The sequence below is a fragment of the Doryrhamphus excisus genome, linkage group LG22 (genome assembly GCF_037039965.1).
Source record: "Doryrhamphus excisus strain RoL-2023G ecotype Guam linkage group LG22, RoL_Dexc_Guam_v1.1, whole genome shotgun sequence".
In the NCBI taxonomy this organism is placed as follows: domain Eukaryota; kingdom Metazoa; phylum Chordata; class Actinopteri; order Syngnathiformes; family Syngnathidae; genus Doryrhamphus; species Doryrhamphus excisus.
The window spans coordinates 9,035,279-9,052,641 of record NC_136378.1 but is presented as its reverse complement, the minus strand read 5'-3'; positions in this window follow the sequence as shown (position 1 = coordinate 9,052,641).

Below are 17,363 nucleotides of genomic sequence, written 5' to 3'. Positions count from 1 at the left end.
TTGCCCGAAGACAGCTGTGATAGGCTCCAGCACCCCCGTGACCCTCGTGAGGATAAGCGGTAGAAAATGAATGAGTTCTCCTCTTATTTTGTGTGGAAGTGGTAACTTTTTGGCTACTTATTTTGTCTTTTCCCACCCTCGGTCATCTCTGTGTGGAGTTTGCATGTTCTCCCCGTGCATGCGTGGGTTTTCTCCGGGTACTCCGATTTCCTCCCACATTCCAAAAAAACATGCTAGGTTAATTAGCGACTCCAAATTGTCCATAGGTATGAATGTGAGTGTGAATGGTTGTTTGTCTGTATGTGCCCTGTGATTGGCTGGCCACCAGTCCAGGGTGCACCTCGCCTCTTGCCCGAAGACAGCTGGGATAGGCTCCAGCACCCCCGTGACCCTCGTGAGGATAAGCGGTAGAAAATGAATGAGTTCTCCTCTTATTTTGTGTGGAAGTGGTAACTTTTTGGCTAGTTATTTTGTCTTTCCCCACCCTCGGCCATCTCTGTGTGGAGTTTGCATGTTCTCCCCCGCCTCTCGCCCGAAGACAGCTGGGATAGGCTCCAGCACCCCGCGTGACACAGTGGTTGAAAATCACTGGTCTAAAGGCTGGACTACAACTATTCTGCAGGATTCTGGAGCTCAATCTAATCTATTACATCATGCGTCCTTGTTTCATTACACATTATTTTCTTTATCGTGAATCTTGCGCAGCTCTGAATAAGATGTGTTTCCGCTCGTCAACAAAACTGATGCAACATCGGTAATTTTGAGATATTAAAGGAGCCTCAGGGTTCACAGATGATATGAGCTTTGTGTGCTTGTACAACCCAAACATGTGATCATCTGTGACTGACACGAGGTAAATCTGAAATCACACTGAAAATCTTATCTGTTGTGTTTTTGCAGACACGTCTGCTTTCTCGGTTATCTCCGCGCCGTGCATTTGTTCTCTTGTGTTTGTCTGCGTGCTCGTCATTGACATTGATATCATGTCTTTTACAATTCTTAAAATGTCAAAGTTCAAGGCTGTGTTGGGTTGAAACGGCTAACACTCAAACTAGGGCTGCCAGTGAGGGCTTTTGTGCCCGAGAGGCATTTGCCAGATAAGGATGCTCTTGAACATGGCAGGGATGCCGCATTGCAGTTGAATCGATGTGTTCACTAAGAATTCCAAATAAGATTCGTACGATTAAAAGAAGTGCTTGGAATTATAGCGGGAATTTGAACAGATTAACCGTGGAACAACACATTATTCATCAAAGGTAAAATTCATCATTAAATTCATCATGCAAGATTAACAGATTGTTTGAAGGTATAAACCTGTTTCCTTTTGTTATAAGAGTTAATTACGTCTTTTGTGCCGAAATGCCATTGTTTTCGATCAAAAAATATTTTTTAAAACAACTTTGCACCTCACTTTATGTTTGCTTATCAGGTTAATCAGCTCCAGGTGAACTGATTATATCATAGATGTAATTATGTGTGACTATTCAGCAAACGTCAGCTGTGGAAATGAAGCGTGGTGATAAATGTTTCCAAGTGAGATGCAGCATCCTGTGAGATATGTTTGCAGGGAGACAGCCGGGTACATTAGCAGAATGCACCCTTGAGTGACATCCAAGACAGAGTACCTTGGCCTATTTCACTATGTCACTCAGCCAACATGTCTGCATGGCAGAGGACTGGACTACGCTATCAATCTATGCACATTAGTGGAATCTGGTTGGTAGGTTGGAACAAATGAGAAACTACGAAAACATCATCACTACTACTACTAGTCACTAGTCAGTAGACCCTAGTCACTAGACCCCAGTCACTAGACCCCGGTCACTAGACCCCGGTCACTAGACCCCGGTCACTAGACCTCGGTCATTAGACCCCAGTCACTAGACCCTAGTCACTAGACCCCAGTCACTAGACCCCAGTCACTAGACCCCAGTCACTAGACCCCAGTCACTAGACCCCAGTCACTAGACCCCAGTCATTAGACCCCAGTCACTAGACCCCAGTCACTAGACCCCGGTCACTAGACCCCGGTCACTAGACCCCGGTCACTAGACCCCGGTCACTAGACCCCGGTCATTAGACCCCGGTCACTAGACCCCGGTCACTAGACCCCGGTCATTAGACCCCAGTCACTAGACCCCAGTCATTAGACCCCAGTCACTAGACCCCAGTCACTAGACCCCAGTCACTAGACCCCAGTCACTAGACCCCAGTCACTAGACCCCAGTCATTAGACCCCAGTCACTAGACCCCAGTCACTAGACCCTCATCAATAGACACTAGTCATTAGACCCTAGTCAGTAGACCCCGGTCACTAGACCCCGGTCACTAGACCCCGGTCACTAGACCCCAGTCACTAGACCCCAGTCACTAGACCCCAGTCACTAGACCCCGGTCATTAGACCTCAGTCATTAGACCCCAGTCACTAGACCCCAGTCACTAGACCCCAGTCACTAGACCCCAGTCATTAGACCCCAGTCATTAGACCCCAGTCATTAGACCCCAGTCATTAGACCCCAGTCACTAGACCCCAGTCACTAGACCCCAGTCACTAGACCCCAGTCACTAGACCCTAGTCATTAGACCCTAGTCACTAGACCCCAGTCACTGGACCCCAGGCACTAGACGCTAGTCACTAGACCCCAGTCATTAGACCCTAGTCACTAGACCCTCGTCAATAGACACTAGTCATTAGACAGTAGTCACTAGACTCTAGTCACTAGACCCTAGTCATTAGTAGTAGTGGTGATGATGTTTTAGTCACTACTACTAATAGTTACTACTAGGCTAGTTACTAATAGTTACTCACAGGTAGGATACCCGAGTTCAATTCCACCCTCGGCCATCTCTGCATGAGTGGATTTTCTCCGGGTACTCCGGTTTCCTCCCACATTCCAAAAACAGAGGCGGCACGGCAGACAAGTGGTTAGCGCACAGACCTCACAGCTAGAAGACCAGGGTTCAATTCCACCCGCGGCCATCTCTGTGTGGAGTTTGCATGTTCTCCCCGGGTTTTCTCCGGGTACTCCGGTTTCCTCCCACATTCCAAAAACATGCTAGGTTAATTAGCGACTCCAAATTGTCCATAGGTATTAATGTGAGTGTGAATGGTTGTTTGTCTATATGTGCCCTGTGATTGGCTGGCCACCAGTCCAGGGTGTACCCCGCCTCTCGCCCAAAGACAGCTGGGATAGGCTCCACCACCCCCGCGACCCTCGTGAGGAAAAGTGGTAGAAAATGAATGAATGTTTAATTTTTAATACGCACAAAAATGTGTTTACTTGTGCCAATATATCCCTAAGCGCTACCCAAAACCTGTTGATTTCGTCCTGGCACATTCTTAGTTCAAAACGTTTCAAATCACAGAATCCAAAGTTGATATTGACTCTCTGTGACGGTGTCGCACAGATATCTGCATAGAGCATCACATACACATACAAAAAAATTATATAGAGCAGTAAAACTACAAAAATGGATGACTTGATTATCACAAAAGACCAATGTCGGATTGAAAGTATGCATGGGAAAATGCCATTATTCAACATTTTAAGTTCATTTGTTATTTCACACAGGTTGATAAATGAGGATCCTGTTTGTGTGTACTTGTTCTTCTTCTACGTAGCTGGAGAATCTCTAGTTTCCATTTCAAATATAAACTTATAGACAAAATACTCCTTTTGTCTTCTATACTTCTGTACAGATGGACAGTAAATGTCATGAATACGTGGCAAGGTATGACTTATACAGTACTATCAACCGTTTGAAATGAGATGACATTACGGTCGTAGTACCTTGTGCGACTCTGTTTATTGTTTTTCTTCCTTTTGTCAGTGTGTTGTTGGAGCAATCAAGCAGATTGAATTGCACTAGAAAAAACACAAATCTATAGTGTGACAATAGAATGACGCATGGACATGTTTTCTATCTGGCATCCATTGATGCTTGATTCGTCTATACCATCCTTGGTTCTTATCTTGTAGCGTACATTCCCAACACGTTTCACATATTCAGACCAGGTAGTCAAGGAGATGTGGCTGGTCCTAATAAGAGATAAATATCCAACTTATGGGATTTTAGGAATCCGGAGTATTCAGCATGAGGCTATGGCCATTGTGACTGGTATGCCATTGAGCTTGTCAAGCCTCTGGGCAGCCAAGCATTCTGTTGCCGAGGTGTTGCACCAGGACGCTGTACCCTGATAATGGCATGCGGCTCTTGTGCTGTAAGGGGTCCTGTAATTGGGATATCCAGAATATCCATATCCAAAAAATATGGTTCTTCAATAAGAAAAAAAATAAGAAAGGAAAATATAGCAAAAGGCACAATGTAGTGGGAAAATGACATTGTTTTTACTCTAAAAAAATAAAATATATATATATATAAATATATAAAATAAAAAGACTAGATGAAACAAGTGAATAACAGAAACAAGTGAATAACAGAATATCCATATCCAAAAAGTATGGTTCTTCAATAAGAAAAAAAATAAGAAAGGAAAATATAGCAAAAGGAACAATGTAGTTACTCTTAAAAAAATATATATATACTATATAATATATAAATATATATATAAATATTTGTAATATATAAATATATAAAATTAAAAGACTAGATGAAACATGTGAAAAAAATATATATCATCTCAATATATAATATATGATATATAATATATATAATATATAATATATAATATATAATATATAATATATAATATATAATATATAATATATAATTATATCTTAATTTATGATTATTTACTGCATGGACACATAATTTCACTTGTTTCATCTAGTCTTTTTATTTAATATTTTTGCAGTGTATTTGATGGTACATCAGCATTGAGGCCTTGACTTCGCTGTTTCGGTTTCACTGTATTATAATTCCAACTCTAAAATGTGTTATTTGTAAATATCTTGATTGAAAGAGGAAAAGATGAAAAAATAAATAAAAATAACAGATTCAATTCACGTAGCACTTTACAAAATACCTAAAGCATTATTCATTAACTCCCCAGTCCCAACTTGGTGGTGGTAATCTACATTTGTATCCACAGCTGCCTTGGGGGCAGACTGACAAAAACATGGCTACCAATTTGTGCCTTGGGCCTCAACAATCATACACCGGTGTGGTCAGCACTGGAGGCAAAGTGGGTGTAGTGTCTTGCCCAAGGACACAACAACAGTGACTGGATGGTGGATGCAGGGATTAAACCGCTTACCTTCTGGTTTCTGAGCCACTGCCACCTACAGTGGTGTCACACTTAAAGATTTAAGATGAGGTTATAAAACCATTCCGAAAGCTTTGGGACTCCAGCCAACCACAGTGAGAGCCATTATCCACAAATGACCCCTAGAACGCAGCAACCTCGTCCAAGAGGTCACAAAAGACCCCACAAAGAACCGCAAAGAACAAATTAATGATGTTTCCACTGTGTTTAAAACGGTTAACTTATTTTTACACTTTTATGACACCGTTCGACAATAGCCCCAAAACTGATTGTTCTTCAGTCATGGCCTGTAGCACTGCTCAAAGCAATCATATAGTTTGAACCAAGCTAAAGATAAGACAAAATTAACATATCTACTTAATTAGCTTCATCAGCCAGCAGTCATTTATCAACCTCATGTGGAAATTACATTTTGTCAGGCTCAATTCATTTAATCTCAACAATCCACATCGCTTTATGAAAACGACCTGTATGTTGTAAATGTACAATAAATCATAGCTCATGTTTCTTTAAAAATATGTTGCGGCAGTAAAGAAGATCATTTCTCTCTAACAAGGTGTATTCAATGCGAGCTACCCAGAATGCCCAGCGGCAGTCCTCGCCGGCTGTTTCTGGGTTACCCGCCTTAACAGTTCTTATGTGGAAGACCCTGGAGAGCATCTGGGGAGAGTCTACTAAATGGCTCCAACCCAGCGTGTTTAGGTGTTTGGAGATGTTTAGGAATTATCAATATTTGTACCACAAAAGCACAAGTAAATGAAAGCCCTCTGATGTCTCATTAATAGATAAGGAATAAGTAATGGTTGACGTAACAAAGACAATGGCAGAAGAATACAATGAGCGGCTACATGCCAGTCAATCAAACACAATGATAGCTGACACTTATGAAAGGCATCAATCAGAGAACTGAGCCAAACTGTTATCTCACAATGTGAGCGTTAAAGCTTCGTCTCTTTAGGATTCAAGGAAAAGGGCTCGCAGATAAGAGGTTATTTTTATTTTAAACGCGAGAGGGCGTGTGGAATGGAGTCAATTGATGAGGTAATCGTTCCTTTGAGATATTTCATATCTAAGCCAGCTTCTCAATTTGTCCAAAGAAAAATCAGCTGAAGCTATCTGTTATCCGACTTTCCCTTAAATGTTGATGATTGGGGTCGGAATCGATCGGAATAGATAACACAACATATGAGCTTTGAACAACATTTTCTTCCCCCAAAATAATGGACTGTGCAATTGATCGTGAGTTCATGTAACACAAAGAACAAGAAGTATTTTAAGTATTTCAAACGCGTCATATTTCCACCCACCCCAGAGCACCCATCCAGAGCACCCAGGCGCCCTTAAAGACGAGAAATTCATCCCACTGTGGAGGTCTTTTATACATTGTCAATGTTATGTTTATTCTGTTCAGGGACACGGATGAGCTGGAATCTATCCCACCTGACCAACACGATAAGGTATGTACGTGGATAGGTACGCCACAAAAATAGTGCAGACCCCGTAAAGTTAACAATGTTAGTAATGCTAACATCTACCAACTTTACATTAAATTTTTACCAGAATTTGAATGTGTTACGGCTGCACGGTGGTGGAGTGGTTAGCGCACAGGCTTCACAGCAAGGAGACCCGAGTTAAATTCCACTTTCTGCCATCTCTGTGTGGAGTTTGCATGTTCTCCCCGTGCATGCCTGGGTTTTCTCCGGGTACTCCCGTGACCCTCGTGAGGATAAGCGGTAGAAAATGAATGAGTTCTCCTCTTATTTTGTGTGGAAGTGGTAACTTTTTGGGGGTCAGGGTCAGGGGGTCGGCAGCCTTTACATGTCTACTATTCCTGCACCAGCAGCACCAGCACTATAGAAAGACGCAATGGATGCTCTCATCATCTGTAGCTACATCTTGGTCCCTTCTCGTCCCCTATCTCAGGGGGTCGGCAACCTTTACATGTCTACTATTCCTTCACCAGCAGCACCAGCACTATAGAAAGAGGCAATGGATGCTCTCTCATCATCTGTAGCTACATCTTGGTCCCTTCTCGTCCCCTATCTCAGGGGGTCGGCAACCTTTACATGTCTACTATTCCTTCACCGGCGGCACCAGCACTATAGAAACAGGCAATGAATGCTCTCATCATCTGTAGCTACATCTTGGTCCCTTCTTGTCCCCTATCTAAGGGGGTCGGCAACCTTTACATGTTTACTATTCCTGCACCGGCGGCACCAGCACTATAGAAACAGGCAATGAATGCTCTCATCATCTGTAGCTAGATCTTGGTCCCTTCTCTTCCCCTATCTCAGGAGGTCGGCAACCTTTACATGTTTACTATTCCTGCACCGGCGGCACCAGCACTATAGAAACAGGCAATGGATGCTCTCATCATCTGTAGCTAGATCTTGGTCCCTTCTCTTCCCCTATCTCAGGAGGTCGGCAACCTTTACATGTTTACTATTCCTGCACCGGCGGCACCAGCTCTATAGAAACAGGCAATGGATGCTCTCATCATCTGTAGCTACATCTTGGTCCCTTCTCGTCCCCTATCTCAGGGGGTCGGCAACCTTTACATGTTTACTATTCCTGCACCGGCGGCACAAGCACTATAGAAACAGGCAATGAATGCTCTCATCATCTGTAGCTACATCTTGGTCCCTTCTCTTCCCCTATCTAAGGGGGTCGGCAACCTTTACATGTTTACTATTCCTGCACCGGCGGCACCAGCACTATAGAAACAGGCAATGAATGCTCTCATCATCTGTAGCTACATCTTGGTCCCTTCTCGTCCCCTATCTCAGGGGGTCGGCAACCTTTACATGTCTACTATTCCTTCACCGGCGGCACCAGCACTATAGCAACAGGCAATGGATGCTCTCATCATCTGTAGCTACATCTTGGTCCCTTCTCGTCCCCTATCTAAGGGGGTCGGCAACCTTTACATGTTTACTATTCCTGCACCGGCGGCACCAGCACTATAGAAACAGGCAATGGATGCTCTCATCATCTGTAGCTACATCTTGGTCCCTTCTCGTCCCCTATCTAAGGGGGTCGGCAACCTTTACATGTTTACTATTCCTTCACCGGCGGCACCAGCGCTATAGAAACAGGCAATGGATGCTCTCATCATCTGTAGCTACATCTTGGTCCCTTCGCTTCCCCTATCTCAGGGGGTCGGCAACCTTTACATGTCTACTATTCCTGCACCGGCGGCACCAGCACTATAGAAACAGGGAGTGGATGCTCTCATCTTTTCCAAAAATCATTACAAAGATATGTATTTAAAAAAAAAATACTTGAGCATTTCGAAGAGAGCCAAAACAAAGAGACTGAAGAGCCACATACGACTCAGGTGCAGTGGGTTGCCGACCCCTGCCCAATCCCTATCCCTTCCCACCTGTTCTTTGCCAGTGTTCTGGCAAAACAACCATACAGGTCACCCATCAGCTCCCATGTAACTCAAACCCTAGCTATTGTAAAACATGATCCAAGGAAGACACTTAACCATTTTGTAATGATTATTGCCACCGACAGAATGGAGTGAAACATCATGAACCATATTGTACAGCGGATGCGTAGTCGTGATTCAGTATTCGTGACCCTTCTTTGAAAATAGGCAGTTTTATCGCCCGGTGCACTCGTAACATGAGAGCTGATTATACAAAATAACCTTGGAGAACGTTCTATACAGTAGTTTGGCCTTGATGGAGGTCTGTACTGCGTCTGTTTTCTTGTTTTCATGTCTACTGTTAGATCAGTGAAAATCCTTTCATGATATTTGTTTTGACAACTCACTTTGCATTTCAGTTCTGTCCATGTTTAGTTTAAATAATAATGTGTTCTCTGTGATGACAGCCTCGTCAGTTTGCTTTTATATGACAGCATTGTGTTTTGTTTTGGGTTTTTTTTTTTGTCTTGGAGAATGCCTGTCACCAGGCATTGTCGACTTTAAAGTCAAAGAGATGTAAGATTTGTGTTGGAATCCAGAAAAACACTTATTATTTGCAAAAAATACAGTATTATTTAAAAAGAGACGCCTGTGTTTACAGTCCATGTCACAGTTATTAGTTATTTCGAATATAAAAACATTCAAATTACAACAAAACAATCAAAAGCAAGACAAAAAACAAAAAATATGAATAATAAAATAAAAAATATATATATAATAATATATAATATCTAATAATAATATGTACTGTATATATACCACATATTCTCAAAATGGAGTGGTAGAAGTCAAAACTTATCTAATCCCCCCCACTAGCCACCAAATTTCTGAACATCGTCTCAACAAAAACATTCACAGAAAAGACAACAACCCCCCCAGCCCCAAATTAATAAATGTTTTATGGTAATCTATGCGCTATTATTAGTCAAAATACAAATGCAGTTTAGTATTCTGGCCACTAGGCAGCAGTATTGATGCAACACATTGACACATGACATGACCTCAAACTGCATGAAGTCAGCCATGGCATCTCCAACATGGTAGAGTGACAAAAATAAATCTCCTCCCATCCCGTGTGGAAGTGGTGCGTGTTTGGCTCACTGGTTTTCATTTCATGTCTAATAATGTCAAATACCATATTTACAAAGTCAAAAACAGGTTTTCTATGCTCTATAACAGGGGTCTCAAACATGCGACCCGCGGGCCAAATGTGGCCCGCAGGACACTCGTCTGAGGCCCCCGCCTTGATATGAAAGTTTAATGTTAGTGCGGCCCGCGCAAGTTTGATATGGATGCTGTATGGTATCATGTACCCAGAAAAAATTATTACGTTTGATTCATGTTCATGTTAAAGGTTAAATAACTGTTAATAGTTATCCTCCCTATCCGTGTGGAAGTGGTAAGTTTTTGATATGGATGTTGTATGGTATCATGTACCCAGAAAAAATTATTACGTTTGATTAATGTTCATGTTAAAGGTTAAATAACTGTTAATAGTTATCCTCCCTATCCGTGTGGAAGTGGTAAGTTTTGGGCTATTTAAGTTTAAAGGAAATAACTTGAAGGCTACCGTTTAGGTCGCTAGCTCTCTAGTTTGCGAGTTAGCATGTGTCTCAAGACCCTGCAGTTGCGCAATATGTTGTAAATAAAAAGAGTATAAATGTGACTATAGTCGTGTTTTGTCATGTCTACAGGGCTCTAATAATGCTTTAATTTTAATCTGAAAAAAATAATTTGTCTACCCACCAACTATATGTGGTTTCTTAAGTTTTTATTATTTGCAGTTTTATTTTAATGATTATTATATTTATTTATTACTGATTGATTGATTTTCTTTATTCTTGATTTGTTTATTTTTTATCTTATTTTGTGCAGAAAAATAAAAATTAAGATATTTGAGAACAGTGGAATGTTTTATCAGAGCTTTTATTGTAGAAAATCGGAACCAAAGCACTGAAAAAGTTTGTATATTTTTCTGTTTTTTTTTGGAAAACCTGATGCGGCCCAGCCTTGCCCAGACCCTAGCTCCAGTGGCCCCCAGGTAAATTGAGTTTGAGACCCCTGCTCTATAACTACCTAAATATTGCCTTATAACCGCTACAAACAAGGAACGACTGTTTTTAAGAGTCATGCTTGTTAATGTCATTATAATATCATCTTATTAATAACATTTTGACAAGGCTTTATTACTAGAAAATAAAAACTTTTACTGTTTGTGTCACCCACGAACCTGAGAGCACAATCATTGATCTCCACGCGTACATGCAGCGCTACACCGTTATAATTCAACCTATTTTCCGTTGGCGCTTTGATTGTGTTAATTGCTGGTAATTGTGTGCCTCGCTGAGTCTATCTATAATTACCACTTATTCGTTTGAAACCAGATTCAAAGAACTTTTGAGAAGTTACTGAAGATTTCTGCAACGCTTTGCTTTCTCAGCGGGAGGGGGGTGAAAAAGCTTTATAAAGTTTCAACAACAGTTGCTGTGTGTAATTACAAATGGCTAGCTTATTGTTTTACTGACAGCAATGCTCCAATTGCAGGATTTGTTCATTAAATATGCAGCCTAATAAAATATTAAGGTGCTCTGCAGATGGCAAGGCGTCTACTCCAAGAAAATGTTATTTTTTTCTCAACCCCGGCATATGCTTTAAAACGACCCGGTGTCTCATTTTCTTTTGTTTGCTCGTGCAAAAGTCATATTTGTTATTATTTGCCAAATATGCAGCCAGTGACAGCTGTGAAAGTGACGAATGATACAGTAGATGTTTCTACGTGAGATGCAGCCTCCTGTGAGATATGTTTCGAGGTAGACAGCCGGGTACATTAGCAGAATGCACCCTTGAGTGACATCCAAGACAGAGTACCTTGGCCTATTTCACTCTGTCACTCAGCTAACATGTCCCCTTGGCAGAGCACTGTACTCCGCTATCAATCCATGCTTTCACTCACAGATTTGCACATTACCGGAATCTAAAAAAACACTGTTGTCACAGCTTTGCCTTGCGCTACGATACAGTATATTTGACAATATGTCACAGCAAAACATAGCGGAATCTTTATAAACATGTATTAACATCGTTGCATGTTTAGACATCCGGCAACTTTGCACAAAAAAACAGTATTCAGCACAGTCCCTCATACTGGATGAATGATCTACGCTCCAAACTGCCCGGCTCCCCTCCATCAAACACGGGCAACGCTCATAATAAATGATCGTGCGGGACAATGCCCTATTTTCACGGCGGAGTCATCCTTCATGCCAGGCCAGACAGGAGCCCCCAGAGTTTCATCATTTTAAACTATTGCTCACATCGTCGAAGAAAAAAAAAAACAAAACGAAACCTTCATCTGTCCAGTAATGACAGCGAGATGCCTTGAAGACTTGCCTAAGTGTACTTATAAAACACACACTACCTGAAGCTCTATAAGATATACGATCTTATCATGGATGAATCTCACTTAATGGTTCTGATGCAACCGGTTCCTGCGTTGTTTGTCTCTACAGACTGGTAACATCCTGATAAATAGCTTCTACATTCAATTTCATGCCTTAAGTGCATAATTAACCCCTGGATTATATTCGGTGTCATGCTAAAGCAGGCTCTTCGTGCTTACTGTCAGCATGCAGGTTAATCAGGTCACCTCCTATCATGTGCCGTAGCAGCAGAAGCCCAAAGGTCTTGTCGTAATTGTACACCAGAGAATGTTTCTATAACCCTCATTTCATATACGGGGCCATACTGCCGGTATAGTTATTATATATTTCCTTCTTGGGATTTGACCAAAAAAAGAATCGGATGATCTAGAACGTCATTCTATTCAGTCAGATGCCAGAAAGCGGCAGAATACCACTATATGAATGTACTATAGACAAAAGAGTGGAAAGTAATTACAGTCATGGTTATACACGTTTACATCACGTTTGCATGTCAATTGAAACATTACATGACTGTATGTGTGCATGTAAACACGCTATTATTATTACTATGTAGGTGTTTAAGTCAATGGACAAGCCAGTGTTTACATTACATACATGGATGGTTGTTTACATTATGTCAGAGGCTAAGGTGAACAAATATGGACAGATTTTTAAATTGTGCATACATATAAACAACCTAAGATGATTACATACAGTATGTATTTAGATCAGTGTACATGTACTATGTATGTACTGTACATCAATAAGTGTTCACATGATGTTGATGTTTACATAATATTCGAAAAGACAGTGTTTACATACATTGTGTATGTGAACAGACTGAGATAATTGCATTGTGAATGTGCATGAATGGACAAGTATTAGCAGTGTTTGATACAAATAATGAAATGTATAACTATATAAAATATACTTTATAATATTTTCTTTGTGTCTGCTGTGCATAAAACAAAACCTGATGTCAATTTTGCTATTTTCTTATCTTTGTGCTGCTGTGATTTCCTAACACTTCACTGTGCACCAAATGCATCTTGCTGCATCCAAAACATGTACTTTCACCAAACTCAATAGTTACAACCATATTGCAATAGTAATATTACAATAGTAATGGTTTAATTTTACTTGAACATGCATCAGGTTACAATGGAATACATCACATAAATCAATTGACAGTTCCACATGTCGAAAAGGAGTAGAGAGAAGCAAAGCTACTGTTACATTTGTTCACTTCCTGTATTCCAAGTATGATTTTTTTTTTTACACATACAGAGGTTTAAGGTAATGTAACCATATAGTGACGAAATGGGGATTTCCTAAAACCATGATAAATAATGATATATATATATATACATATAATAACAAAATAAACATTTTATTTTATTTTATTTCTCAGAGTTTTCATCAAAATTTAGCCAAAAACAAAAGTGACACTGATTTAAAATATGGTGTCGTGTTCATAATACATGTGGCGATCAAAATTTCTACTGATCTATTTTTCTAATTCTAATTAATATATTTGAGGGCGGAACGGCGGGTCTTAGTGGTTAGCGCGCAGACCTCACAGCTAGGAGACCAGGGTTCAATTCCACTCTCGGCGATCTCTGTGTGGAGTTTGCATGTTCTCCCCGTGCATGCGTGGGTTTTCTCCGGGTACTCCGGTTTCCTCCAAAAACATGCTAGGTTAATTAGCGACTCCAAATTGTCCATAGGTATGAATGTGAGTGTGAATGGTTGTTTGTCTATATGTGCCCTGTGATTGGCTGGCGACCAGTCCAGGGTGTACCCCGTCTCTCGCTCTCGCTACATCATATGTAGAAGGCGAAGTGTGTTGCTCTTGTGCTAACTAACGATACTTTGAAAAACACGAGTTTTTAAGCATGCAGGGTCCATCCACTAGTTCTCTGTGAAACTAAAATGAGGCCGAGATGAGAATCTCAGATTTGTCTTTTGAGCTGCAGAAGAGCAAGCTTTTGAGCAGTAAAATAATCCTCTGGGGCGTCCCCACTGACGACCCCGAAAAAGAGCAAGCTCCGAAATGTGCTGCTTTGTGGACTGCAATAACGCTAGGACCCGCTGCAGGTACGTGAGGATTAAAACTCATTAAACTCCTAAACTTTGATGAGAAACACCCACAAATGTTGCTCAGATTAAAAGTCACAGATGTCCGTCATCTCCTGGTGTGAAAGAGGAACTACACAATAAATGATAAATTTAGCAATGTAGCGGCTTTGGCACTTCAAGCATTAGAAGTGACTTATTTACTTGCATTTTGTAGTAAACAAGTAAATAAATTACGGCATTTTTAGTGTAAATGTTATAAATGAGATTTCAGTCAACAGTGCCCTCCTGTCATGAACTACTGTATCCTGAAATGTGTCGTTTTCTTGCAGGTTTTTGTTCATAAACTGAAACAGAACAAGTAAAAAACATTATTTTAATTTGCAAATTGGTTAGAAAATTACTTTCATTTTTGCTTGCACGTTTTTGTACACCTTTTAGGAGAACGATCCATACCGGCAAGCCTATATACAGTAAAGTCTCGTTATATCGATATTCTCGGGAGTCGGAAAAAATATCGATATAACCGGACTATCCATATATCCGATCCTGCGCCGAACTGCATTAAAAGTGGGCGGATCTTTGATACATAGGTATGAATGTGAGTGTGAATGGTTGTTTGTCTATATGTGCCCTGTGATTGGCTGGCGACCAGTCCACGGTGTACCCCGCCTCTCGCCCGAAGACAACAACTCTCGTGAGGATAAGCGGTAGAAAATGAATGAATTAATAAATACAGTAAAGTCTCGTTATATCGATATTCTCCGGAGTCGGAAAAAATATCGATATAACCGGACTATCCATATATCCGATCCTGCGCCGAACTGCATTAAAAGTGGGCGGATCTTTGATATGGCATGTAATTTTCTCCTTGAGTTCATGGATTGCGTATCTAGCATGCTTTTGTACTACAATAAATTTTGTACTACAGTAAATAAAAATAAACTTACGCTGTAGTGATTACCGGTTACCGGGACATAATTCACCCCGGAACTATCGATAGGGAAGGTGTTGCCACCCGGAGGGGTAGGTGCGAGGGACGGGTGTTTTCCGCTGTGTGTGCTGCACTCTGGTGGTGGAAGTGTGAAAAATAAAGTTGACTGGAAGCAGCCGTTCGCCGTGTTCTTTTTTGGTATTGAAATCCTTCAGCAAAGATTGATTTAAGCTGCTTTTGTATCGATATAAGCAGACCAAATTGGCTGGCGGGAGATGAAAAGGGCATCGTAGTAACCGGATTATCATAATAACCGGGTATCGTACTAGCGGAGCTAATTATATCATAAAAGACTAGAAATTTGCCGGGAAATGAAAATAGTATCGTAATAAGTAGTAATTCGTTTTAACCGATATCGATATAACGAGACTTTACTGTATGTATTGTGATGTTCCACAGGGATCAATACTAGGACCAAAACTAAAACTAAGTATTTTGTGTGTATGATAGACGAAGAAAATGTGTGTGTAAGAAAAGCTCCAAGACTGTTGTGGTTTTTTTGCATATAAATGGACATACAAATTTTTTGTGTGTTTACATTTGTACATTTAGGATTCAATATTTGCAATGTACCAGCACTTTCCTACTGTAAGTTGCAGTTGGTCAATATGACCAAACAGGCATGCAACACCACACATTGTCCGCATGTCAGTGCCTAGCGAGCCACTTTACCTCAAAAGAAAGTAAAATATTTAATGGTTGACCAGAGAGGAGAGTGACAGGGGCCTAATGCATTTCATGGTCCTTTTGGCTCGCATGAGTACATCCATTCACAACACCACGAGCTTTGTTTTGTTTCTTTTTTTTTTTTTTTTTTATCAGAATGATATTTTGCACAGTGTGTGAGTGACATTTATTCCCAGACAAAGACCAACTCCTCTAACTACACAACCACACACACAAAGAATATAAAATGCTGATATAATTTCACACTGATAAAAAAAAACACCAATAATTACACCAGGAAACATTTGACAAAACATTTAGCAAGGTTTTTTGCAATTATTTCAACAGAGGTTTGTTTTCCAACCCAATTTCAACCCCACAGCCACTCCTCCAACCCACGCTTCAAGCTGTTACTCCAGGTGATAGATACTATTTACATGGCAGAGGAAGTGCTATGAATGCTGTGAGCAAGGCACCTGGGTGCTGGCAGGCAAAGACAAAGTGCCTTGAGATAGAAATGTAACAGCACAATCTATCTGGGTTATTAGAGTTCCCCTCTGGATCCTTTTCAACATAAGACTGGCCATTATGTAGGCCAAAGAGAAACAAAAAAAAAAAAAGTGTGCTTTCATTAGATGAATTTACTCGGTATCCCTCACTTTTAATCTGAGAGGATAATGAGATAAGGTGCAAGGTTGAGTGGCAAGGCTAGAAGTGACAAGTGAATACATCAGCATGCTTTTGTGCTGATAGACAACAAGCGTGGCAAAACACGACGGAAGTCGTTATCGCTCAACACTCAGTTTGATAAAACAAGCAACACGTGAATTGAACTTTCAATCTTTGAGGGAAAAAGCGAAGGAGGCAGGTGAGGGTTTTGAATGCAAAAGGCAAGGACCCGATCTGTTCTGTGATGCTGGTTGACTTGCAAATTATTCTCAGTTTTTCAGAACAGAAAATCATTTGAAGTGAATGATTTGATTTATTCCTGTAAAACCTGCATCAACTAGGAATACAGCTTAGTATAATTATAAAGAGAAGTGCTGAAATAAAGTAAAACACACTGACTTTATAAAAGACCATACATGATCTGATTAAGGTGTTTACATGTGTGTTCAGAAAGCCAGTTTTATGCCAATTCACTGCATGTAAACATACTGTTTTATAGGTATTACTGGGTGTGGTCACCACCTAGGAGACCAGGGTTCAATTCTTGGCCATCTTTGTGTGGAGTTTGCATGTTCTCCCCGTGCATGCGTGGGTTTTCTCCGGGTACTCCGGTTTCCTCCCACATTCCAAAAACATGCTAGGTTAATTAGCGACTCCAAATTGTCCATAGGTATGAATGTGAGTGTGAATGGTTGTTTGTCTATATGTGACCTGTGATTGGCTGGCGACCAGTCCAGGGTGGACAGCTGGGATAGGCTCCAGCATGCCCGCGACCCTCTTGAGGGCCTGGAACCAATTCATTGCAATAAATAAGGAAGGACAGTATATCTTTTATTTAACCAGTGCCTCTCAAATAGTGGGGCAGTGGTACTTTA